General features: G+C 41.0%; 1 protein-coding gene across 3 annotated transcripts in view; it reads right to left on the bottom strand.

Moving 5' to 3' along the window:
- TLN2 (talin 2) overlaps window positions 1-27,758 on the bottom strand; it is a 452,015-nt gene that overhangs the window by 209,046 nt on the left and 215,211 nt on the right. Inside the window, exon 4 of one of the 3 annotated variants that reach the window (XM_057722678.1) lies at window positions 27,632-27,738. The exons of the other annotated variants lie outside the window; for them this stretch is intronic. The gene's annotated coding sequence lies outside the window, so the exon portion shown is untranslated. The remainder of the gene's footprint in view (window positions 1-27,631; window positions 27,739-27,758) is intronic. 3 annotated transcript variants of the gene reach the window in all.

Here is a 27,758-nt window from a genome sequence, read left to right as displayed (position 1 = left end):
CACAGGAGGATGGGGAAAAACCTTGGAGGTTGTTTGTTTTCCACGTTCAGAGGAAGAGACTATAATCTTGAGATCAATAGCTCTTCTCAAGGTCACACTGGTAGCAAACCACAAAGCAGACCTTCCCACGTTGCCACAATGAACAGAGTTGGTTATGTATGTGGCATGATCAGAGCCCACCGAGGATCCCTCCAACTTACCCTCCTGTTCCCAGTCGACTCCTGGCACTGGCACCTGAAACTCCATCACTGTACATAGTTTTTGGGTTTTTTTTTTAATTAATTAATTAACTAATTAATTATCGGCTGCATTGGGTCTTCATTGCTGCACGTGGGCTTTCTGTCGTCGTGGAGAGCGGGGGCTACTCTTCATGGCCGTGCACAGGCTTCTTACTGCGGTGGCTTCTCTTGTTGTGGAGCATGGGCTCTAAGGCGCATGGGCTTCAGTAGTTGCAGCGTGTGCGCTTAGTAGTTGTGGCTCGAGGGCTCTAGAGTGCAGGCTCAGTCGTTGTGGCGCATGGGCTTAGTTGCTCTGTGGCATGTGGGATCTTCCTGGACCATGGATCGAACCCATGACCCCTGCATTGGCCGGCGGATTCTTAACCACTGCGCCATCAGGGAAGCTCATTAAGTACATAGTTGCTCGTAATGATTTGTGTCCAGTTAAACTTTGCTGCAAAAGCAGGCATTGTACTCATCACTGTCTTAGAAAGTTAAGTTTCAGAACCTTTCAAGCAAACGAGCCGAGAGCTGGTCTTTATTAAAGATGATTCCTAATTACCAAGAAATTCTAAGGAGGGAGGGATAGTTTAGTGCAGACCAATCTAGAACCTGGCACTGTTGCAAAAGGGCGATGAGCAGAGAAGCACAGGAAGACCTGCTAAAAGGACTGGGAGCAGACACTCCTGTGTTCATGGAGTTATAATTTATTTAGAGCCAAGTTTTTTAAAAATATTTATTTATTTATTTATTGGTGGCATTGGATCGTCGTTGCTGCACACGGGCTTTCTCTAGTTGCGGTGAGTGGGGCTACTCTTCATTGCATCGAGTGGGCTTCTCATTGTGGCGGCTTCTCTTGCTGCAGAGCACGGGCTCTAGGTGCTCGGGCTTCAGTAGTTGTGGCACATGGGCTCAGTTGCTCCGTGGCATGTGGGCTCTTCCTGGACCAGGGATCAAACCCTTGTCCCCTGCATTGGCAGGCGGATTCTTTACCACTGCACCACCAGGGAAGTCCCAGAGCCAATTTTTAATACATACAGCATTTTGAAATATATGGGTAATTAGGCTCAAACTGCTTAGCTCAAGGGTCTGGGCCCCCCATTCACCCATTTCCCATCCCCCACTCACACTGTAAGAACTCTCCATTTTAACAGAACAAATATATTTTCAATCCCTGCATAACTCAATTATTTTCACCTGTGTGGATGCATCTGTCTGAAATGCACCACCATGCTTCTCTATTCTTCCTGGTTATTCACCAACATCAAGCTTTGCTTTTACAAAATGGTCTTTCCAACCACCCCAGCTGGGAGAAACCCTGTCCTCTCCTAGGCTCTCAGAACACTCATCTGTAGCCCTCCCAGGGGGAAGTCCTCACTGAAACAACCATGAGATGCTATGCCTCGTGTCCATTTTGCACGGAACAGTTCCATGGCACTTTCACAGGTGTCTTTATTTACTGTGCTCAACAGGTTACAAAGGAAAATAGGTTTTGTTTTGCACCCCCATTTCACAGACGAAGACAGGATCTGGAGCATAGGTGAATTCCTGGCCCCTGTGTGGCATATCTGCCGTTTCCCATTATACTACTAAGAAGGTAGTGCTGGCTTTCCAGCAATCCCACTGTTCACCTATGCTTGCCAAGACAGCGGAATAAATCATCCACACATCTTAGTCCTCTTGCATGTTACCTCTCAGTCCTCCTACTTCCTTCTTCTGACAAGTAAGGAAGAAGGCTCCACACTTAACTCTGATGTTGAATTCTTCTATATCCTAACTCATTCAAATGATTTGAGGCTGTTTACAAAAATAGATAGGATAGAGAAATAAAAGGTCAAGTCTAAGAAAAAAAAAAAAGAAAAAAAAAAGTGAAGGTCAAGATCAGGAGAACTGTGAATTATTTACCATTCATTTGGCTAACCGGGAATAAATGCATCCCATTCTTTCTTCTGACCCTTGGTGACAAACCTGTAAAATCCTAAGAAGGCAGACTCTTTAGGCTACTGCTGATGCTGATAAACACAAGCTTTGTCACAAAAGGCAAACACCCCTCGGATGGGTGCAGATAGACTAACTTTTCCTTGGAGGAAAAGAGAGAGCTTTGTTCCACGATGGTATGGGAAAAATACATCCAGTGTGCTCCAGACTGAACCTGGGAAAATGTGTGAAAAGAACTGCACACAAGTTCCCCCTGAGGTCACCTTCCTCATGCTTGTGCCTAATTTAGTGCTAAAACAACACACACCGGACTGAAGGCTAGCTGCCAATGTGGATTTCAGTTGTGAGGTGACAATGCAGTTCATCATGTTTGGTTTCACTTAAGAAACTGAAGAAATGTCTCACTTCCTAGCTCCAGTTTCCTTCACTGAAAGGGTTTTCACCACTGACCTCAGATCAGTGAATTCCAGGCTACAAACCCCTAGCATCATCCACCACTCAAAAAGGTAATGGTGCATGGTTTTGGCAAGGACAGTTTCTGAAGGAAAAAAAGGAGTATTAAAAACATATTCTTGCTGTTTCTATATGTTAATCCATTAACCATAAGTCAGAAGAGCATTTCTGTTAGAGCCCAGACTTAAAAAACTGGCACTTACGTGGAGAATGGAAACAAACCAAGGGATGTGACTAAAATTTACATTTCTGGAGATTCAAAGTCCATCGGCACATTATCAGAGTACCAATCCCAGCATTTACTCATGAGATTAGATTTTCCAAAGGATTTTCATTTTCTATGGCTACTCATTCCAAGATCACCCTCATTTTACATCTAAAAATTGCAATGTTTCAGTTACACTTAATATAGCCTGTGGTATCCCAAATCTCAGACTTAGACATCATCAAGCCCAGCTCTCTAAAGACATATAAAATCTTTGCTATAACCTTCCCATTCTCCTGAATTCCTTACGTACATTTATTTTTTTAATTTCTTAAATCAAAAAGAAGAGTGGGGGACTTCCCTGGTGGCACAGTGGTTACGTCTCTGTGCTCCCAATGCAGGAGGCCTGGGTTCGATCCCCGGCCAGGGAACTACATCCCACATGCATGCCGCAACTAAGAGTTCGTACACCACAACTAAGGAGCCAGAGAGCCGCAACTAAGGAGCCCACCTGCTGCAACTAAGACCTGGCACAACCAAATAAATAAACTTTAAAAAAAAAAAAAAAAAGAATAGTAGTGAACATATTTGGGATTATGTGTCCGGCACCGGTTCTAAGCCCTTTTCATAGTCACTTAATCTTTACCATAACCCCATGGTAAGGTAAAAAGCTCTACCCAGGGAAGGTGACCAGGACACAATGGCTACCTGGCTTACAGAGGCCACTGCACTGGGGGCTCTGTCTCCAAATGTGTGCTTTTCAAACAGAAAGAAACATGGAAAAATAAAGGTGGTGCTTGTGTTAGCAAAGAGGTAAAATGGGTGAGAGATGTTTTTTTGGTTTTTATTTTTTAATAACAAACTTTCACTGGTTGCATTATTACATGTCAAGTGAATTAAGCACTTGACTTAATGAGTCAATGAGAGAGTCCTATTTACTCTGGATAATCAGGCTTAAGTGGTTGTGTCTCCTAAGCAACAGGCATGCACAGGTGCAACGGGAGGTTTAAATCCACATCTACCAGAATCCAGACTTTTTTCTGGCCCCACCTCATCCACGGATAAGCACTTATAACATTTTGACACATCTCCTTTGCATTGTTTATGCATAATTTTATGTAGTTTGAGATGACATGCTCCATAGAATTCTGTATCCTGATGCTTCCCCCACTCTAATTACACAATCATCATTTTCCACAGTATTGCAAACTTTTTAGAAACATTGTTTTAAGTAGATGTGTACCATTGCAATGCAAGGCATCATAATTTACTTTGCTCTATTTTCCTTTTTGTGTAAATCAACCACTTGTTTTTACTATTACAAATAAGGCTATGAAAGGATTTTTTTATTTAAAAACTCTTGCTCTATTTCAGATTTTCTTAAGCTGGATGTTTTTTAAAAAATCATCAATATTTTTAAAAAGCAACCCAGAAGATGTTAAGGCAAGAAGAAAAAAATGAAATCTGAATGTACAACTTTCAGCAGTTTGATTTATGGGTTACCTAAATGAATACGCATTAACAACTGGAAAAGCCAGTAATCAATCTATTAGATTTTACAGTTCAACCTACCCCACAGAATGATTCTGCTAGCAAAGGCTCAGGCTGCGAAGGACCTTATCAAATGACAAGTTGACAAAAGGCATGAATGGGGGGATACCAGATTTACAGAAAAGAGGCAGGGGAAAGATAGATGCTTAACATAAATTTTAAAATATATTGCCAACAGTGGAAATGACAGACAGAAGAAAGGATCAGACTACACTTTAAAGAAAACAGCGTGATGTGCACGGTAAATATCAATGCTCTACTTTCTGTAAGCCCAAGTTTCTAGAACTGCCCAGCAGATCGAACCAGAATTACAAGAAAGATATTAACTAAACTGAAGTGCTCTGATGGAGTACCATTTTCCTATACTTAATAAAATAAAACCAAATCAAGTCTTGCCAATTTCATCAGCGAATGATGGATAAGATTTACATTTGCAAATGACAAAAACAAATCAAATTTAAGTCTGTGTACATAAATATTACTTCATCAAGAGCACCAGGAAGAAACATGTCCCTGGGGCTATGACATGAAATGATGAACTCTTGGCAGCATGGGTCAGTATAGCATAGTATTTTAAATTATTATTTTAAGATGGCGTTATATGTATCATCAGTCTCTATAACCTAGACTACTTGGAAAACAATTTTGAGAACAAATACAAAACTTAAGCTAAAGCTGGAAATATAACAGGAGAAATACAGCGAGCAGTCAGGAGAGAGGGAAACAAAGGATAAGAATCTCTAAAGAAATGGCAGGGCTGAAGAATTTCCTGACTTTGAAAGTGTGAGTGCCTCATCTACAGGAATTACGCTACAAAATTTTGTCATCTACCAGTATGGACATAAAATTTATACTCATCTTGTCCTCCAACAAAAACACATAACATAATGTTAAAGGTTGAATTGTGTCCCCCCATTCCTGAAATTCATATGTTGAAATCCTAACCCCAAGAATCTCAAAATGTGCCCTTATCTGGAGATGGGGTATTTATAGATACAATCAAGGTAAAATGAAGTCATTAGGACGGACCCTAATCCAAAATGACTGGTGTTATAAAAATGGGAAATGTGGACACAAAGACATGGGTAGAGGGAAGCCAATGTGAAGGACCATAGGAAGACAGGCATCTAAAAGCCAAGGAGAGAGGTCTGGAACAGATCGTCCCCTTCTGGCCCTCAGAAGGACACCTTGATCTTGGACTTCCAATCTCCAGAACCGTGAAACAATTTCTGCTGATTAAGCCATCTAATTGGGGATACTTTATTATGGCAGCCTTAGCAAACTAATACACTTAGCCAGGCTAATTATGGTTCAATTCATATTTCAATTAGCACCATTTTCCCAAATGCAGGAAATTAGTACAAGTTTGACACAAAGTGACTAACAGCATAGTCAAATATATGCAGTAATACATGTTTTATTTATGAACACGTAAATGTAGGCATTTATGTAGCTACTGGTGTAGGCAAAGGTATACACACACACACACACACACACACACACACACATATACATATATGGGTATCTTTCTGCCTAAGGTCATAAAAGTAGTAAGTGTTGGGGGGTGGCAGGGGGTTGTGCACGGAACTCTAACCTGGGTATATCTACCTCCAGGGTCCATGACCTTGCTACAATACCATCTAACGTGCTAGTCTGCAATGTGGGAAATGCTTCCCATAGTAGGATGGTATGATTGAAGATATGTAGAATTTAGTATTATTACTTAGGGAAATTTATTTAGAATTTATTTAGAAATTTAAAATTTATTTAGAAATTTACTCAGGAAAATGTAGGATTACTATGTAGGAAAATATGGAAGAGACTACATAAGTGTTTAATTGGCATGATAAAATTGTACATTTTGAGTTTGATTTCTTTTTTTTTTACCTTAAGTTATAGTATACACTATTTTTTTCAGGAATTTAAATAAATTCAACTACAACACAAGACCACTTTCAATTACTCTAAGCTTGATGAAACTGAATGGCTCTTTTCCTTGTAAGATCATCCCCTCCATTATACAAAGAGACAAGAAACTCCCCAGGTCTTTTTATGCCAGGCAATTCCATTAAATAGTCCATCCCTCAATTGAGTTATCTGTGGAATCTTCTGTGGAATCTCCCCCCACTTTCAACACAACTACCTCAAGTTGTAGAAATAACTATTGAGGACACAAGTAACGCATAGACACAGGAAGAATCAGATCCCAGGACTATGGTGAAAGCAAAAGAGGAAGCTGATAACTGGTCAATGAGTAACTACTTACCAATCACTTATAATGTACAAGACATTGTGCTGAGTGCTGGCGGGGGGGGGGGGGGGGGGGTGAGATGGAAGAGCACTGGACCTGTATTCAGTGGGCTTAAATGTTCACAGCACACCTATGACCCACACCCAAAGAGAGGACTCCCCTATGAGCTAACCAAGGAGTTCTAGAAAAAAGTAGATGCAATGACAGGAGGACCAGAATTATCCACAGGATGAAGACAGGACTTTGGGTAGAGTCAGTGGGGAATAACATTAGACGGAGGGTGAGACATAAGCTCAGCCTTAAACAAAGGACAGGATTTGAGTAGATAAGGCAGAAGATTTGAGTAGATTAGGGAGAAAGGTAGCCTTCCAGGAGGCGTTAGGAGAAGTTACCCTTCAACCCCAGGGGAAGTTCTACTCTTTGCTCAAGATTCAGTTTGTCACACCCCCTACTCATCTCTCATACAGTACTGGCCACCCAGGACTTGGTGACCACCACGACTCCAGGACCTAGCACAGAGCCCGAGAGATGAGTAGGTATTCCATAAAGACTGAATACTGAGTAACTACTGGGTTGGCCAAAAAGTTTGGTCAGGTTTTCCCATTTTTCTGAACGAACTTTTTGGTCAGCCCTATATTCCTGAGCCTACTTTTCACACACGATGATGGGCTCCTGGATGGCCCGCAATTCCTCATTGTCCTCTCCACCTGGCAGGCGTTCAGCACTATCTGATAAACACTTGGATGCAATTCCTCCATATGACTTCCTTCCTTTTTATCACAGAGGAACAAGCATCAGAAAGAAATGATAACTGTTAAAAAATAAGGCCATTTCCTTCAGATTTAAAAAGACCACCTTTCAGCAATTTCAAGCATATCTCTTCCACTGTCTTGGTTAATATTGAGACAAACCATGTTATGGAGAAAACAAATTTGGACTTGGAGTTAGAACACACAGGTCTCAACGGCAGTACCACCACTTAGGGTCTGCGTGACCTTGCGATTACAGAGTTACAATGCACACTGAGTCTCAGTTCACGCAAAACTCACTTCAAATAACACATAGCAAAGATCTTGTCGCTGGAAAAATCTAACCACAGTATTAGCTGCTACGATTATTATTAACACCTAATATGCTCTGTTTGGATAAAAATTAAAAATGTGGAATTCTAAAAAGGTATTCCTCCCCACAAGAGGTACAAAGACAGATAATTGATGGTTGTTTGGCCGGTAGACAGGGTAGGAAGGGTAATGGCTCTTCAATAAGAACCAACTTAACATGCCTTGCTTAAGCAGTTCGTCACCCGCTACCCCCCTTACCTAAAAGGTGGCCAGTGGGATCATTTTATGACTCAGGTTTTAAATGGAGAAAATTTTTAGACCAGGCAGGGTGGTGGTGTGGCTACTCTGGTTCTTAAATCTTACATAGGATTAATTAAAAAAGAGAGACAGCTGAGTTTCAGTCCTGACTCTGCTTCTCACTATGGGCAGGAAGCCAACTATTTCACCTGAAATGGTGTACAAAATGCTCATTCCTTAAAGAATGCATTCATTCATTTATTCACCCACGTATACTCACTGAGTACCATTTACCAGACCAGATGCTGCTCCTGGGACAGAGAGGACCCCAGAAAGCAACACAGGGGGATGAGTTTGGAATAAGAGCTGATGTCACTCTGATCAGGAAAATCCTTCCAGTGACTAAGTGATTTTGTAGGTTGAAGTCAGGGCTCTAAGAGTTCAGGTGGCTGGGAGCCCGTGAGGTTCCTGAAGGGCTTTAAGATTAGTCTGGGTCCTTCACAGGCAAGACAAGTGGGTGCGATTCAGTCAGAACAGGAATGGCTTACAGCGCAGGCAAGCAAGAGCTGACAACCCTAAGCACCACCCTACACAGTGCCACTCATCCTCGGCATGACACTGTGCCCTCTGTGAATGACAGTGACCTGTGTGTAACAACTGAAGGCCTAAAACAGCTGCTGGGCTTGTCTCAAAAACGGGGAGGAGCGGAGAGAACAAGTAACTTCTCATCAGTACTCATGGGGACTCTGTGGCTGCTGTGTCTTACTGGTGGCCAGATGGCAGCATCCACTGTTACCCCTGTGGGCTCTCACATCACCAAGGCTCCCAATGAGGCGAGAATTGACAGGTTTTATCATCATTGCCAACATATTTTTATATATATATATATATATGCTATTGAAAAATACCTATTATCAAACTCACACTTGAGAAAAAATGAGAGATGATTATTTGGGCTACAGAGTCACATGCTGAATCTCACTGTTTGTCATCAAATCCTCAGGGGACTGCAGCCTTTAACTCTGGGTCCCCCACCAATGATGGTCTTTAAGGGTCCTAGACGTAAGAGTGCTCAGCCTGCTCCGTTATTTCAGTGGATCTCAACTTTCTCAACGTTGGTTCTGATTTTAAAATTCCATAGCCCCATGTTTCAAAAGGATTTTATGTATTCCCCAAACTATACACATTTGTAAGAATCAACTTTCAGTTTCTGATCACCGAAGACCTATACGTGATCAGAAAGTATAACCACCTTCTCCACACTGGGCTGCAGGAACTCAAGCCAAGTGGAAGAGCACAGCTTCCCCTTTGCTCACCTGCCTGCCTACAGGATTTCCAAAATGCAGAAAGCATGCTCAAGGACCTTCCAAGCAAGGAGGCATGGCTTTCCTTCTAAGCTCCTTCCCAGGCCTCTACCTTCCCCAAGAAAGGCGAGTGAGCACCTACTGGGGTTGGGCTCTGGGCTACTCTGAGGGTCTCCATCCTTTATTGTGGCTGTCGGACCAGGTGCATGGGAACGGCCACTGAGGAAGGGCTGAAGCCAGGACTGGGAGAAAGGATGCATTAGGGACACAAGAGAGACCAGGTTCAGAGAGGGATGGGAAGCTGGATGGGAAGGAAGCTGGGGTACATACATATGGGAAGCCATCAGCCAAACTCATCTGCATATCGTCTACGTATTTGGCTTTGGGGGAGCATTCAATTATAATCCATGTTTCCCCTGATTGTTGCTATCCTGGGTGAGAAAGGGCCAGCTAAATATTGCAATGCCCCAGAAAAAAACATTACAATGAAAAATCCTTTTGAGTTTTCCCCTATTCTGTTTACCTTTGAAAGACATGTATAAAATTTACTGAGAAAAAAATCTCTTCAGTCTCTCCCCCCACCCCAGTGGTGTCTCTCTCCATGAGCCAGTCTAAATGTCAAAAGAGAAAGGCATCTTCTCAGGAAAATATAAATATTTATAGACAGCATTACTCCATCACTCCTGAAATGTTAAACAGAGCTATTTCTCCATTCTCTTCCTTATTGATTTAGTTATGTGGTACATAATAATCAGAAAGCAAAAAAAAAAAAAAAAAAAGTAACAGTAGAACTCAAGTCACTAGGTCATGCATCAAATAAATGGAGACCAAAAATTATACTCATGAAATCTCTTTGTGAGATATCCCCAGAGAGTGGTAACAGAAACAAGAAATCAATGTCAAAACAAACCTTGCCTCGGGCAATTGGAGATTGGCTTCTCAACTGCCTTCTTCTGTGATGAGAGTGTCCAAGTCTGTGGAATTCCTGCTCTCAGATATATGCTCTTAGGGCTAATTTCCATCAGCTGACTGAAAGGCCAGTGGGAAGAGTGGAAATGTGGTGGTGGGGGGGGGGGGGGGCGGAATTCCTCACTCAGCTCTGAAAATATTTGGGTGGCCCTCCTCAACTTTTTTGACTTCCTTTAGACCAGATAACTTCTAAAGTTGCAGGTCTGTTTTCTGGATCCCTCTTCTCATACGTAAAATTGGGTTCTACCTGCATGACCAGTCTTCTTTCCCAAGTGACAGCCAACTTGGAATAAGAATTATGATTAGTCAGTGTGATATTTGCATAGCTTTTCCAATTCAAGAAAGATGTCCCATTTTATTACCAACAAGCTCTATCAGCTTGATTGAAAATTTTTTCTTCAAGAAGCAATTACCAGACATTTCCTGGAGGTCCAGTGGTAGGACTCTGCTCTTTCACTGCCCAGGGCCCGGGTTCAGTCCCTGGTCATAGAACAAAGATCTCGCAAGCCGTGCAGCTCAGCCACAAAAAAAGCAATTATTGTAATCCATCAACAGATTTTTAAAAATCACACAATCACGTTAATAGATGCAGAAAATGCATTTAACAAAATCCAATATCCATTCATGATAGAAACTGTCAGTAAACGAGGAATAGAAAAGAATTTCCTCAACTTGATAAAGATTATTTACAAAACATCTACAGCTAACATACTGAAAGGTGCAAAACTTTCAGCTTTTCCACTAAGATCAGGTAAAAGGCAAGCATATTCCCTCTCCCCACTCCTTTCAACATCACTCTGGAAGTCCTTGCTAATAGAGTCAATAAAAGGTATACAGACTGGGAAGGAAGAAATTAAAGAAGATGACATGATCCTCTATGTAGAAAATCCAAAAAGTTGACCAAAAAAACCCTTCCTGGAACTAATAACTGAATATATTGCATAGTTGCAACATTCAAGTTAGTATACAAAACTGAACTGCTTTCCTATTTAGCAACAACGAACAAATGGAACTTAAAAATTCCATTTACATTAGTTCCCCCCAAAACAAAATGCTTAGGTATACATCTGACAAAACACGTACAAGATCTCTATGTGGAAAACTACTAAACTTGGATAAAGAATATCAAAGAAGTAAATAAATGGAAGGATATCCCATGTTCACAGATAGGAACACGTGATACTGTCAAGATGTCAGTTCTTCCCAACTTGATCTATAGATTCAATGCAATTCTTATTAACATCCCAGCAAGATATTTTATGGATATCCACAAAGTGATTTTAAAGTTTATATGGAGGAACTTCCTAGATGGCGCAGTGGTTAAGAATCCGCCTGCCAACGCAGGGGGCAAGGGTTCAATCCCTGCTCAGGAAGATCCCACATGCCGTGGAGCAACTAAGCCCGTGCACCACAACTATCGAACCTGTGCTCTAGAGCCACCACTATGGGGCCCATGTGCCACAACTACTGAAGCCTGAGCACCTAGAGAGCATGCTCCGCAACAAGTAGCCCCCGCTCGCTACAACTAGAGAAAGCCCGTGTGCAGCAACAAAGACCCAATGAAGCCAATAAATAAATAAATAAATAAATAAATAAATAAATAAATAAATAAATAAAAATAAAGTTGATACGGAGTGGGAAAACTCCCAGAATAGCCAATACAACATTGAAGGAAAGAACAAAGCTGGACGACTGAAGGTTCTCAATTTCAAGACTTGTTTACTGCCGTACTCGCATTCCACTGTACCATTATCCACAATACCCAAGGCACGGAAGCAACCTAAGTGTCTGTTGACAAATAAGCGGATAAAAAAAGTTTGATATATATACATATACACATGAGACAGGCTGGCACCTGGAACCCTTTGATGGGACCTAGGACACTTAGCTGCAGGGCTGCAATGTTTGTACCTGGACGTACCTCTCCTCGAACAATAAAATACAAAGAAACTGTATGGGGCTAAAAATAACTGTGTGCATGTGCAGTTGGGGCAAATTCTGGACCCAAAATATACAAAGAGACCCAAAAACCCCAAATGCCACTTTTGAAGAGCCTGGAGCAAAAGCAGGGGGTCAGGAGCAAAACAGGGTACCGTGCATGCCCCCTGCACACACCACCACCTAAGGGGTGGGCAAAACACCTAAGTCACCCCCCTAGCCTGACCCTGGACACATCCCTACCCTCACCCCATATAAGAAACAAGCTTGCCCTCCTTAGGGAGCCAGCAATAGAGGAAACCTGTTGTTTGTTCTCACTCCCCACTGCTGCAGCAGGGGCCCCAATAAAGCCTTGCCTGCATTTTTTGTCTGGCCTCTAGTCAATTTCTTTTCCTTGGGGAAGGCAAAGAACCCTGGTCAGTACCAGATATATATGCATACACTATGGAATATTTTAGCCTTAATAAAAGAGGAAATCCTGTCATTTGTGACAATATGAATGAACCTGGCGAACATTATGCTAAGTGAAATGAGCTAGACAGAGAAAGATGAATACTGCATGATATCACTTACATATGAAATCCTAAAAAAAAAGGAAAAAAAGGAAAAAAAAAGGTCAAACTTGTAGAAACAGTAGAAAAGTGGTTTGCTAGGGGACTGAGGCACAGGGAAAATAGGGATAGGTTGGTAAAGTGGTACAAACTTTTAATTATAAGATGAATAAGGTCTGAGGAGCTAACGTAAAACATTAAGACTATAGTTGATACTGTATTGTAAAATTAAAATTTGCTAAGAGAGTAGAACTTAAATGTTCTTACCCTCCTGCCCCCCCAAATATCGGATGTGTTCATAACTCAATGACGGGATCCTTTCACAGTGTAAATAGTCTATCAAATCATCATGCTGTACATTTTCAATATCTTACAATTTTATTTGTAAATTTTTCCTCAATAACGCTGGAAAAAAAACAGACTTACTACAAAGCTACACAATCAAGACAGTATGGTACTGGCAAAAGAATACACCACTAGATCAAAGGAACAGAAGAGAAAGTCCAAAAATAGACCCCCGGAGATATAATCAGTGGATCTTTGACAAAGAAGTCAAGACAATACAATGGAGCAAAGAAAGTCTCTTAACAAATGGTCCTGGACTAGATGACCACACGCAAAAAAAAAAAAAAAAAAAAAAAAAAATCTAGATACAAACCATACATCCTACACAAAAATTAACTCAAAATGGGTCAGGAACCTAAATGAAAGATAAAAGTATAAAACTAAGAAGATAACCTAGGACAAAACCTGGATGACCTTGGATATGGTGATGCCTTTTTAAATATAATACCAAGTGCATGATACATGAAAGAATTTATTGATAAGCTGGAATTGATAAAAGTGAAAAACTTCTGCTCCGTGAGAAAACAGTGTCAAGAGAAAGAAAAAACAGACAGGGAGAAAATATTTGCAGAAGACACATATGATAAAGGACTGTTATCCAAAACATACAACTAACTCTTAAAGTCAACAATAAGAAAACAACTCGATTAAAAAGTGGGCCAATGACACCTCGCCAAAGATATGCAGGTAGCAAGTAAGCATATGAAAAGATGGTCCACATCGTATGTCATCAGGGAAATGTAAATTAAAATGAGATATGTACCTATATGTCTGTTAGGATAGCCAAAATTTGGAACATTGACAATACCCAATGCTACTGGTGAGCATATGGAACAACAAAAGCCCTCATCCCTTGCTAGTGGGAATGCACAATGATACAGCCACTCTGGGAGACAGTGTGATGGTTTCTTACAAAACTAAATACACTCATCATAAATCCAGCAATTGTGCTCCTTGGTATTAAGCCAAAGGAGTTGAAAACTTATGTCCATATAAAAACCTGCACATGGATGTTTATTAGAAGCTTTATTCATAATTGCCAAACTTGGAAGCAATCAAGCTGTCCCTTCAGTAGGTGAATGGATTAATAAACTATGGTACCTCCAGACGATGGAATGTTACTCAGCAGTAAAAAGATATAAGCTATCAAGCTATGAAAAGACATGGAGGAATCTTAAATGCATATTTAAAGCGAAAGAGGCCAATCTGAAAAGATCGTAATCCCAACTAGTTGACATTCTGGAAAAGGCAAAACTGTGGATACAATAAAAAAAGATCTGAGATTTCAGGGTTGGGGGTGGAGTTAAGCAGAGCACAGAGGATTTTTCGGGCAGTGAAACCAACTCTGTATAATATTATAAGGATGAGTATGTGCCATTATACATTGGTCAAAACCCACTGAATGTACAATAATGAGAGTGAATCCTTAGGTAAACTATGGATTTTGAGTGATTATAGATTTTGGGCCAATGTAGATTCATCTTTGGCTTAAAAAAAAAAATTTTTTTTTTTTTTTTGCTCTGATGAGTGATGTTCATAATTGGGGAGGTTTTTTATGTGTGGTTTTGCAGGGGTTATATGGGGACCCTCTGTACCTTCCTCTCAACTTTATATTATAAATCTAAAATTTCTCTTAAAGTAACTAAGTCTTAAAAAAATCTTTTTTCCCGTGAGGTAAAATTCTCAAAATTCTCTTTGCTTGGGTGTATATCTAGGAGTGTATATACCTAGGTATATACCTAAACATAATTCTATGTTTAATCTTTTGAGGAACTGCCTGCTTTTCCAAAGCAGCTCTACCATTTACATTCCCCACCAGACACGTATGAGGATTCCAATTTCTACACATTCTCTCCAACACTTATTATCTGTCTTTTCGATTACAGCCATTCTAATAGGTGAAGTGGTATCTTACTGTGGTTTTGATTTCCATCTCCCTGATGACTAATGATGTTGAGCACCTTTTCATGTGCTTATTGACCATCTGTTCATCGTCTTTGGATAAAGTTATTCTAATCCTTTACTCCATTTTAAAAATTGGATTATTTGCCTTTTTATTGTAGGATTATCTGACTTTATATATTCTTTTTGTTAATTAAAATATAGTTGATTTACAATGTTGTGCAAATCTCTGCTGCACAGCAAAGGGACTCAGTTATACACATTTAGACATTCTTTTTTTTATATTCTTTTCCATTACGGTTTATAACAGGATAGTCAATACAGTTCCCTGTGCTATACAGTGGGACCTTGTTGCTTATCCATCCTACATATAATAGTTTACATCTGCTAATCCCAAACTCCCAGCCCTTCCCTCCCCCACTCTCCTTCCTCTCGGCAACCACAAGTCTGTTCTCTATGTCTGCAAGTCTGTTTCTGTTTTGTAGAGAAGTTCATTTGTGCCATATTTTAGATTCTACATATATGTGATATCATACGGTATTTGTCTTTCTCTTTCTGACTTACTCCACTCAGTATGACAATCTCTAGTTGCATCCATGTTGTTGCAAATGACATTATTTCATTCTTTTTTATGGCTGAGTAGTATTCCATTGTATATATGTACCATATCTTCTTTATCCATTCCTCTGTCAATGGACATTTAAGTTGTTTCCATGTTTTGGCTATTGTGAGTAGTGCTGCTGTAAACATAGGGGTGCCTGTATGTTTTTGAATTATAGTTTTGTCTGGGTATATGTCCAAGAGGGGGCTTGCTGGATTATATGGTAATTCTATTTTTAGTTTTCTGAGGAACCTCCTTATTGTTTTCCACAGTGGCTACATCAACCTATATTCCCACCAATAATGTAGCAGGGTTACCTTTTCTCCACACCCTCTCCCACTTTTGTTATTTGAAGACTTTTTAATGATGGCCACTCTGACTGGTGTGAGGTGATTCCTCATTATACTTTTGATTTGTATGTCTCTTAATAATAATTAGTGATGTTGAACATCTTTTCATGTGCCTACTGGCCATCTGTATGTCTTCTTTGGACAAATGTCTATTAAGGTCTTTTGCCCTTCTTTATACATTCTTGATACCATAGTGTCCTTTGATGCCCCAAAGCTGTTAATTTTGATGAAGTCCAATTTATTACTTATTTTTCTTTTGTTGCTTCTGCTAATGGTGTAATATTTAAGAAACTGTTGCCTGATCCAAGGTCATGAAGCTTTACACCTATGTTTCCATCTAAGAGTTTTATAGTTTTAGCTCTTACATTTAGATCTTTGATTCATTTTGAGTTAATTTTTTATATATGGCCTGAAGTAGGAGTCCAATTTCACTTCTTCTCTATAAGCTTTTAAAACTAAGAAATAGCTTTCTCTTAACTTTCACTGAATGGCAGAGATAGGGAGAAAGGCTAGAGAATTCCAAGCCCAAGATTAATTTATGAATAAGAGAAGACAGCAATTGAACTTTACCTGATGGGTGTGAAATTACCTTCAGTAATTATAGAAATCCAGTATTTTGAGCACTGAGGTGGAGCTCAGTGCTCTGTGATTTTCAAATGACCAGCCAAGTAAAGGAAGACTTCACATTCTAAGGGATACCACTTAAAACTAACAAAATAAAGTTACTGGATAGAGTAATACAGCCTGCACTCTGCTAGCCCATAAGATATAGTACGCATGTAAATCTATATAAGACAGAGTCAATCACCCTAATGGTGAAATAAGGCTTGTGAAATAAGGCTGGTTTTCCAGGAAACAGTTCAATTTCAAAGAGTGAAGTAGTTCAATTACATAAGGCTTTGAAAGAAAAAAAAAAAGAGGTTAAATTTCTTTTAGGAGATATACCCTACTTGCTCAAGTCAACAGGGCTTGTGAAATATTCAAACAGGGGCACAAGCTTCTAGTGACACTAGATTTGATTTTACAGTCTTGTTAGTAACCATTCCAACAACTCTTTTTATGTGTATTATACAATGGACAAACACCTTATCAAATAAACAAAAAAGAAAATTTCCTGACTTTGAAGACACAGATAGAAGAGAGTCTCTGAATAAAGAATGATGGGAAGACGCTGTTAAAATGGTCTCTCCATCCTCAACTACCTTTACAATGTTCATGTATTCATAAGAGATTTTTTCAAGGCTTAACTAGATTAGAACTCTCAGTTTTAACTGCCACCTGGGTCTTTAACTTTTTAAAATAGCTTAATATTTGCTTCTTCTTGGGTCCTCCAAACATGACAAAAGTGGAGAAAAGGAAAGTGTACTCAAAAACATATTCAGGAATATGTGGGAAGATGAGTAGAAAATATGCAAAGTCAATATACCCATTATCCTCAAAGAAACAAATGTTTCACAAGAGCTGCTCTGAGCCAGGCTCCTGTAATCAAAGCAAAACTTCCTCCTTCAGAGAGCTCATGGCTTAGTACCTCCGAATGTCAAGAAAACTTCAGGAAGTGCCTCATTTGGGGGAAAAAAATCCACAAAACACATATCCACACAGAAAGGCGGGCCAAAAATATGAAGCTTTAAAAACAAAAATCACAACTGGTAACACTCAGATACCTTTTGAAGCTCAGCTCAGGGTTCCCCTCTGAATCACCTTAAAAGAGAAGAATCACCTCAGAAGCAGTACAGTTTTAGAAAGTGTCAAGAGTGACGTGGAAGTACCATCTCATAGAGAGGTGGGCTCACCATTTATGATCATCCATTGTGTGTCAGGCATGTAATGTTCATCCCATCTACCCCATCCAGGGACCACATAAAGTTGGTGACACCAAGCAAGTGCTAGAGCCAAGACAATATCTACCTAAATTTTGGTCCACCACCAAAATGACTGATACGAGAAATGGATAATTGAGAGTTTCATCACCAAATAGGTAAGTCACCAAGATTGTTTGGGGATGCCTTGCAGGTTAGCAGGGCAGGGAATTCCTGAATTAGGACAAGATGCAGTAGAATATGATTGATTACTTGATGACTAATTACTGTAAGGCCACCCAGGACTCCCTGCTCTGATTTTACAAGAAATAAGCAACTTTCAGCTCAAGTGTTTGCTCTAACGAGTAGATTGGTCCTTCTAGGGACTTCCAAATAAAATGTCCTCTCAAGAGGTCTCCCTGAAATAGGAAGCCTTCTCTGTCACTTCACATCCACTTGCTCCAATGAACAAGGCTTTATGGAAGGGAGACTCAATTTCCTATTTACATCGGCCGTCAGATTTTCTTTCTCTACACTTGGTATACAGAATCATCCAACCCTTATTCTAATTCTAGATCTTAATTACGAGGATCAATTATCAAGACTTTACTTAATATCCAGACCTTCCTTTGAAAGATGTCTCTCGACAGGCTAAGAGAAAGCATATAGTCTCTACTATAATTCATACATACTTATAATAACTCCATTTAATTCAACAAATATTGATTACTGCTTGAAGGTTCTACTATGTAGAATGTTCTAAGTATTAATATTATTTCAACTTTTGCTCCTGTCTCAACAGCATTGTGTAATTGGGATTTTGCCCATACAAGGCACTCCAGGAAAACTATACAGTAGAGCCTGAAGCTGTTGCTTTAAAAGGCCAAGGAAGCCTCGGCGGGTATATGAATAGTTTCAAAACTACAATCATTTACTCTTATCTCAGAATTATACAGTGAATTATTAGTAAAGGAGAAAAAAAATTATAGCTCTCACCTTGTTACAAAGACTAAATAACTGCATCACGATTTAAATAGAGCAATGCCTAACAATTAGCATCACTGTTAATGTTAAGTTTCTCAGTGTAAAGAGTCTTAGGATCCTAGGACAATTATGAAATTCTTATTTCCATATCAGAACTATAGAAAAGGAAAACGTGCACTTTTCATGTTGACAGTCCATGTGTGATTTCTCCCTTTTCATAATTTTCTCTACTGAAAACTAAAGTCAGAGCTCAACCAGAATCTTAATGAATGAAATTCTAGTGCTAAGTACTTCAAAATTCCACATGACAAGGCACAGCAAACAATGTGACCACCTACCTGGAAAGAACTGAGAGGAGAAAACAAGCAAGCTGAAAACTACCTAATAAAAATCATTCAATCTGAAAGTTTTTACAAGATGCTTTCTTAAAGAACCCAGCCTTGGGGAAATTAGAAAAGGCAAAGAAAATCCATGTACTTCACAATGATATTGTAACGACATTATGATCAATTTTTTAAACTCAAATAAGTAGAGGTAATTCCGGTATAGCTAAGAGAGAGAACCCTTAGCATGCATCCAGTATGGCTCTATTTTTAAAATAATGCCTCTGACACACAGCGGTTCAATTTCTGTGTTAGCCTCTAAAAAGCACAAATCAATGTTTCACAATATGGTTCTGTGCATGACAAGCCTCTTCACTTATCTCAAGGATAATTGCAACTATTAAATATTATTCTATGAATACAGGGTAATAGCAGAAATGAAGACTTAGCGCACCTAATTCCTCCCTTGGCTGGCTCCCAAAATTCACCAGCTCCTTCAATCAGGAGGGACAAAGAGACAGCAAGACAGAAATGGAAATACCTATAAAGTCTCCTCATGATGAAAGCAGCTGAAGTACCTGGGATACAACGCTACCCTGCCAAGGGCGGAGTGATGTAGAAAATTTAATATCAACTCTTCCTGCACATCCAAGACAATGGATCAGCCCCTTAAGAATTCTCTCTTGCCAAGAAACAAAATGGCCTACCTATTAGAACTGCATTAGCCTTCGGTGATAATGAAATTTTAAAAGGCATGTGTAATAAAGGCGTGGCTAGCATAAGCAAGCATTAAGCAAGTTTTTCTTTGCTTCTTTTACCACCAGCAATCACCTCAGTCCTTCCTTTCAACCCTCAAAATAATAATCCTGCAATCCTGTTTTAGTAGGGCAGAGTTTAAAATATGTATGTTAATATAACTGAATGTCTGCCAAGAGGAAAAACAATGGTATCGGTCCTTGTGCTAAAACTCATCCCACACTCCTCAAGCTTTTTTCCCTTCTGTGTCCACCATTCAGTATCAAACATGATTCATGACATTTTTAGTTTCAGCTATATGTCAACTTCACACCAGTGGCCACAGATACCTGATCCAGCTAAAAGTTCTCATTTGTAACTTCCCACATAGCAATATGTGGGCCTCTAAGAGCTGTGTGTCCTTGGACAAGGCATTTATCAACCTGAGTCTCACTTTCCTCCTGTGTAATAGGTGGTGAGGACCAGGTGATCTCCGAGTGGCCTGCCAGCATCTAATGCCACATGTCTGGGTGCACATCCTTCTAGGTGGCTTGTTGGCTTGCCCATAGCAGGAAGAAAGCTAACTTCAGTCTTGGATTCTGGAGTTCATTTATCTCAAGACTCAGGATTTGATATTAGGAAAGAAAATAATAAAAGGCAGTAATGAGCATGTTTGTTTATTTCCCACACTCTAGTCAACAGTGCTTTGGCCTGGGCCTTTGACTGCAAACTTCCTGGGGCAAGAGACCTATTTCAGCTGATGTCAGTAAGCTGTTTATGTTATTATTCCAGCAAAATGGAATAATAAACACCTAATTTTTAAAAAAAATTTTGCTTGTTCAAACAGATGAAAATCAATAAAAATAATCATTTGTATTTTCCTAAGCCACAGAACACAATTCTAGCAGATACTAGGTAGAATGGTTTTTCTGAAAAATCAAGTGTCAATAATTTTGAAAGCTTTAAACGCATGACCAGCTCCTGTTAAAATGTATTACATGTATTTACATGTGCTAATGCCTCACATATACTCTTATATGCTCTCATCCAAATCCTCAAAAATCATTAGGACGAATGGTTTGAAGTCAAGAGCTCTAGGAAGACACATGCTCTGCAACTTGCCCTCTGGCATGTGGGACAAAGTGCAACCTGCCCACCGTTCAGAACACAATGTGAATGGATTTCGTAGGAAACTCAGGCCTATCCTCCCTGCAGCCCCCACATCCCCTGACTCCTTCTACTGCACAACCACACAGGAGCAGCCCATAAAAGTCCAGCACCCGTTCCCATCAGCTCACGCAAATCTCTGGTCTCTCCAGCAAAATGGCATCACCAGAGTGCAGTTCGAAAGCCGGGCTGGTGACACGGAAGCCCAGGTTGCCCGGCTCTGAAAGAAGAGTCTAAAAAGACAGCTGGCTCCATTTAAGATTCCTTCCTGCCCATGAGCTTCAGCCCATGCCCTCCTCGCCCCCCACCTTAATCCCCCAAACATATGCTATGGGAGTTCCTGTCCTCTCGCTGCCCGTGCCAGAGCACAGGAGCCTAGCCGTTCCCGGCAGCTGCGGGCTTCCTCTTGGCTCACTGCTGTGTTCTAATGGAATGGATGCTGAAGATCAGCTCATGGCAAAAGGCATTTCCTCGGATTCTCACCCCTAACCACGGCCTATGTCCTCGTACCAAACAACTAGTCTCTGACAGTGAAAAACCCTCAGCTTACACGGCAGCCACCAAAACCTGACCATAGCCGGTGTAGGGGCCGCCACGGCAGCCAGCACTTGGAGACCTCCTAATTGTGATCAGGATGACTGCAACCTGGAAGACATCTCCTAGCCGGTTCACTTAGGCATGGGTAACCAGAGAAGGAGGTCAGGGATCCGAGTCACAGTATGAAGGCTTACATGCACATCCGCTAGCTAAGCAAAGCCCCAGGTTCTGGATGGTTTGCAAGATGCAAGCAATGCCATTTGCAGATGGGTCCTCCTGCTACTGCCCCCACCAGTACTCCCACAACAGCCTTGATGACCAGCACAATGACAGTACACACTCCTGCTCTTCCAGTGATCTCCAAAAGCAGACAGAAAAACAAGTCATCTCAGATGTTATTGGTACAAACAGTTTTCAGGTCACCATGCTCCAGCTGTCCAAGGCAATAGCCTGTGATTAAGATGGGTTTGATCCTGCTTAGTTGCAATGCTTTTTTCCTATTTGGTCAATAGATGTCCCACTGATGGTGTTTTGAGCCTTTATACTTACCTTTCTTTTATTTTTGTTTATTTTTTTTTGGCAGTAATAGCTGATTAGGGTTTAATCTGAACATAAAACCCTCCACTATAGTCATTTACTTACCTTTCTTATGTTTATGCTTATGTACATAACTGTACACACCAGACACACACACTTTTGACATAACAAGCAGGACTGCTAAGGAATTAAGTCAGCAGTCTAAGTGCTTTAAGACAATCTGACAAAGCAGCAGAGGAAAACTGTCAAAGCTTACCCACTTCTTTGGTTTATCCCTCTTAACTGTGACAGTTTTTTCTTCTCTCTGCCCCCCGCCCCCCCAAAGAGAAAATCTTATACCTTTCAACAGCCCAATTTCTGAGCCAAATCTACAAAACAGCACTCTCCCATGTCCTATGTCATTTGAGACCTTCCCACTCCAAGGTCCTCTGGGGTCAAAACACTCCATACCCTTTTCTGGGGCTCACAGACAGGAAGGGCAGAAGTGGCTTATTCCATCAGGTGAGGAGCAAGGAATTTGCTGAGTGTCACAGTAACTTTTAAATCCATCAGGAACCATCTAACACCAAGTTTTTCAAGCTTCGGAACAAATATGGAAATGTGACTGTTTGCAAAGAGCAAGCATTGGAGGTCCAACAGTGTAACTCTTCCTGGATCTAAGGAAAGTTAAACCAGCCATGTAAAACCAGAATCAATATATTACTTCTGAGTGGAATCCAAAATTCCTTTGTAGCTCTACTGTGAAACCATTTGGAGCAGGGCCCTTCAGGTACATCCTCGGGTCCCTGCTGATATATCAGATCCCTCACTCTCCTCCGTAGTTAGGGGAACAGTGGAAATCCTGGATCTCAGGCACCGTACACTTGACAGCAAAGGAAAAATTACAATAACATCCCAAGCAAAAAAACCAACTAAGGTAGATCTAACAAGAGTAGTGAACTTGATGGGTCACTTGTTAACGGAATGGCCAATCAACAGTTCTTATGAGTGCATACGCCTCCTCACATATTTTACTCTCTTTCCAGCCTTATTCCCACTCCCAAATGAAATCTATGAACTCAAAAGAAAAACCAAAGGTTCTATGTCTAATGAAAAACTGCCTAAAGTCAACTTGCTAAGAAGCAAAGGGTTAGAAGGCAATGTATATTTTGGATTTTTGTCCTTCTTAGCATTAGCAGTAACCCCAGAGCTGACTGTCTATATCACATGGTGATGTCAGTTGGTGTTGGCATGGATAATGTAATTTAAACTTAAGGTAAGATACATGTACTTTCCATAAAGGTCTAATAGTTCATGTATGAACCACAAAGTGAGCTTACAACTGTTAGCTTAGCAACACAGCCAGCAAAAGCTCATTCACAAATTCATACTTGGTTCTGGTGAACAGAACCATCACTAGATCCCTGGGTGAACTATATAAGAGATGCTGACTTTTCCTTCGACTTAAAGCTCTGAGATTTTCAAGGAAAATAGAACAAATGATTTTCCACATAGGTTCCCCCTTCATGCTTCGCCATGGAAAATCATGTGTAAAATAATTCTAAAGGGCTATACTGGGGCTTCCCTGGTGGTGCAGTGGTTAAGAATTCACCTGCCAATACAGGGGACACAGATTTGACCCCTGGGCCAGGATGATCCCACATGCCACGGAGCAAATAAGCCCGTGCGCCACAACTACTGAGCTTGTGCTCTGGAGCCTGAGAGCCAGAACTACTGAGCCCACATGCCACAACTACTGCAGCCCACGTGCCTAGAGCTCATGCTCTGCCACAAGAGAAGCCACTGCAATGAGAAGCCCATATACCACAATGAAGAGTAGCCCCCACTCGCCACAACTAGAGAAAGCCCATGCACAGCAATGAAGACCCAACACAGCCAAAAATAAATAAATAATAAAATAAATCTAAATAAATAAATAAAGGGCTACACTATTTACCTATACTCACCTGGTTTGGGACACTTTTCCCAAAGAGTTTTGCCCCCATTGGTTTGGTCATATTTAATTCCTTTCCACTCCAGCACAGGTTTATCAGCAGAGGGCTTGTTGAAATCCCCACTGCCCATTCAAACAGTCACTCCATGTGGATATTAAGTAAAGTAAATCCACTTAGCGATTGCGCCATGAGGAGGGGAAGCCGTACTGATCACCCTGATGAGTGCTGTCAGCTAGAGTAAGGACGGCTGGCTAGCGCTAAGGGCCAGCTGTGCAGGGCACACAGATGGAGACAATGGGCAACATCGACGGCCTCCGAGCAATTGGTCTGGGCAGTGATGGATGTCCTGCGAACAGCTTATGGGGTTATTAAGGGTAGAGAACTGGCCCAAGAGAAACCCTTTTGTTAAGATAAAATTGGATCGTCCATGACACAGTGCAGGACTAAGGAAGCTTTTGTCTCTTCTATCACTGACACATGCAAAAAAAAATCAATTCATATATTAAATAAGTGAAAACTCAGGAGTGTGTAAGACATTACAAAACGCTACTTGTCTGTGTTTTAAATAAGAACAGAATATATAGAATTCCTCAGTAAGCACAAATATAGATTATTTAATTCTACGTTATTTAATCTGCATGGTTAATTGCATTGTTTAAGGGAAGAACAAGGAGCCAGGCTCTCTCTGCATCCTTTTGTGCATATCAGGGGGTACATGCTTAGTAGGCAAGGGAACAATGATATATCACACTGCAGCTCTCACCATACAGGCTAGACTGAATGGAGCCTGCCCCATTCTTCTAGACTAGGAAGAGTCCTTCCAAAGTTGCAATTAAATGGTTGAAATCAGAAATGATCAGAAAAAAATTCCACTGTATTTACACACACACACATACACCCTTTCCCATTTCTTTCCTTCAGTGCCCCCAAAAGAAGTCTGTACTAATTATTTAATTGTATAACCTGGAGTGAATCATTTTAACTTTCTGGTCCTCAATTTCAAAATTAAGACTAATAATCATTTCCACATTAAGAATACCAAGGCCTACAAACCACAGGAACACCCTGAAGGCTAAATCGACTAAGTAATGCCTGGCAAGGTTCACATTCAAAACATGTTATTGTCCTTCCCTTTGCTCCCCACATGGCCCATCCAGCCCTTAGCCCTGTTCTGACCCAGAAAAGCCCAGCTCATGTGCAGCACCTCCCAGGGAGGATGACAGAACATGCTTTCTTCTGGACACCGGCCAGATTTTCCTGAATGTGCACACAGGACATCTAAAGCTAGCAGAGTGATTCTCCATTCCAAACTGGCTTTATGTCCTGAGCCCATCTGGGCTGGGAGGCTCTATTAGCAGAATCAGCTAGAAATTCTGTGTGCAGAAATCTCAGGACTTTGCCATTCCTTTTGAGCACCTAATAATGAAAACATGAGGTTGTTTGATATTGGGCCAATTCTTATGTGGTCAGGGAGCTCTTCAGAGCAAAGGAGAGGGCTCGTGTTCCAAGAAATCTAGCCAAAGAACATCATGCAGAAGTGCAAGGCTGCAGGATCTCGGGAACATTTTGCAGCCACGTCATCACCTCCACCACCACTCCAGGTGAACGCAGTGCTGCTGGACAATTGAGTTCCACAGCATGAGGACTTGACTCACCTTGACTTAAGTTTCCAGGATACATTTGAGAATACGGGGCTCGGGGTACACACACGGGAAGCTGAATCAATGTCCCCAAGATACTACATTTTTATCTCTATTCACCAAAAGAGGCATTTCCCCCTTCAAAGACACTCTTTTCAGTAACTGCATATCGACTTCCCTTTGTCCTCATGCTAACAGTGTGGGGCAGCAGACTGTGCCCCAAATTCTGCAATTCTCAGTGAACATTCAAAAGGACACTGTTGAAGAGTGCTATCCTGCATCCTTCACAGGGTTTTTACCTTGTTTGTTGACACTCCAACCTGAGTCCTTGAGCACGGAGGGTGTGAACAAATACATACTTAGGAGATACAATCGATTGCTTAAGTTCCAAGGTGCTGCACAAGCAGGTTTACGGAATTTGAAATTTGGTGAAACAACAAAGGAACAGGCATCTTGCCCCACAGACCACTTCCTACAAATTAAGATTAAAAAGACCACAGAAGCTCCTTTCAAGTGGTACAGGATTCTGGTAAATTGCCTTTTACAATATATTGACCAAATTAAAATGGAAGGCGTAGCAGACATGGGAGCTTCTTGCATATGGAAAATTTTACTGCATTGAGTATAAACACTGCAATTTTTAAAACCTTGTTAACCTCACAGCACCTCAAGCTGAAGGTGAGTAAGAGGTTGACCTTCAATCCCTGCCATTTTGTATCGATTGTTTTATCAGTTACCTAGAGCTGTCATAAAAATTACCATACAATGGATGTCTTCAAACAACAGGAATTTATTTTCCTATAGCTACAGAAGCCAGAAGTCTGGAATCAAGAGTTGCTAGTGGCTCACGCTCCCCATGGTGACTCCAGGGAGAATTGTTCCTTGTTCCTGGGCGCTTTCTGGAGGCTCTGTCTCCACATAGAGCGCTCTGTGTCCTTTCCTCTTATTATAAGTCATCAGACTACCCAGTATGACCTCATCTCCATCTTTAAGTAACTGGACGTGCACTATTTCCAAATTGGGTCAAATTCTGGGGTTTCAGGTGGGCGTGAATTTGGAGGGGACGGTATTCAACCCACCACAGTCAATGAAAAGTCAAGTTGGACTCTTATGGCAAGGATTACCTTGATATAAAAATAATACTTTCTGCATAAATAGGAAAATACAGCATATATTCTAAGCTATCAGAGCTGGATAAAGGGGCATGTGAGTGACTCATCTAAGGAGATAAATGGAAGTTAAGCTAAGAAAAGCCACAATTATGAGTAAGCCCACACTAACAGCTTCCCAGCTTCTCTCTCACCCTTCTTTAAGGGAACAGAGAGCTGTGTTGTCAGAGCCAAATGCAGAAATTATGTGACATTTTTCAGGGAAAAAAAACACAGCTCTACTTCCTTCCCCTGCCTCCAACCCAAGAAAGATTTTTACCTAGACTCATTGTACACTCAGTTAAAAATCAAACATTTCAGCATCCAGGCAACATAACAATCCAAACTGGGGAAAGAAAGCAGAGCATAGTATAGGCTAGCTCCTTTGCTTTTCCAAGTTACTCTGCAAAAACTAAAAAGCACAACTGTTAAAGCCTCTAAACTAGCTTCTATGCTATGAGTTTAACTTGTAGAGTTAATAGCAACTCCAGAAAGAAAGCCATTTTAACAACGCATGTTTTCCTAATTGAATCTTTCTCTTGTACACATAAAGCTGGGAAAGGTTTTCAACATCTTCCGTGTAATATTTCACTCTGAAAACTAACACATCAGGAGAAACTATCTAGAAAGCTTCAGAAAATCCCTTATACAGCTGGAAGTTCTCCAGGTTTCAGGAACAACCACCTTCATTGTAACAGAAAGTGTTTCCAAGAGGCAAACTGTTGAATGAGTAACTACCCCAGCTCGCTGCCCTCCATGGTTCCTCCTGTGGGTGGACAGAGACTCAGGCTGCCTTCAACACGTAGTCCTGGTGAACAGGACACGGACAGTACCCTGGCTGCAATGGAAGAGTCCATGTCTCCATGAGTGCCTCCCCAGAGCACACGGGAGCATTCTGACACACAACCAGTTCACAACAGTCACACCCAAGCCCTCTGGCCAAAAGCTCCTACCAGGTCTTCTGCCAACACCAGGGGTCCACGGTCTCAGTTACCACCGCACAGTAACAGGCTCCTGTGTCCGCTGGCCTGCTTTTGTGTCATGGGGGTAGCAGGGAAGACTGGAAAGAGGGAAGAGAAG

Source organism: Hippopotamus amphibius, chromosome 2, assembly GCF_030028045.1.
Source record: "Hippopotamus amphibius kiboko isolate mHipAmp2 chromosome 2, mHipAmp2.hap2, whole genome shotgun sequence".
Taxonomy (NCBI): Eukaryota; Metazoa; Chordata; class Mammalia; order Artiodactyla; family Hippopotamidae; genus Hippopotamus; species Hippopotamus amphibius.
This window is presented reverse-complemented; position numbering and strand designations above follow the sequence as displayed.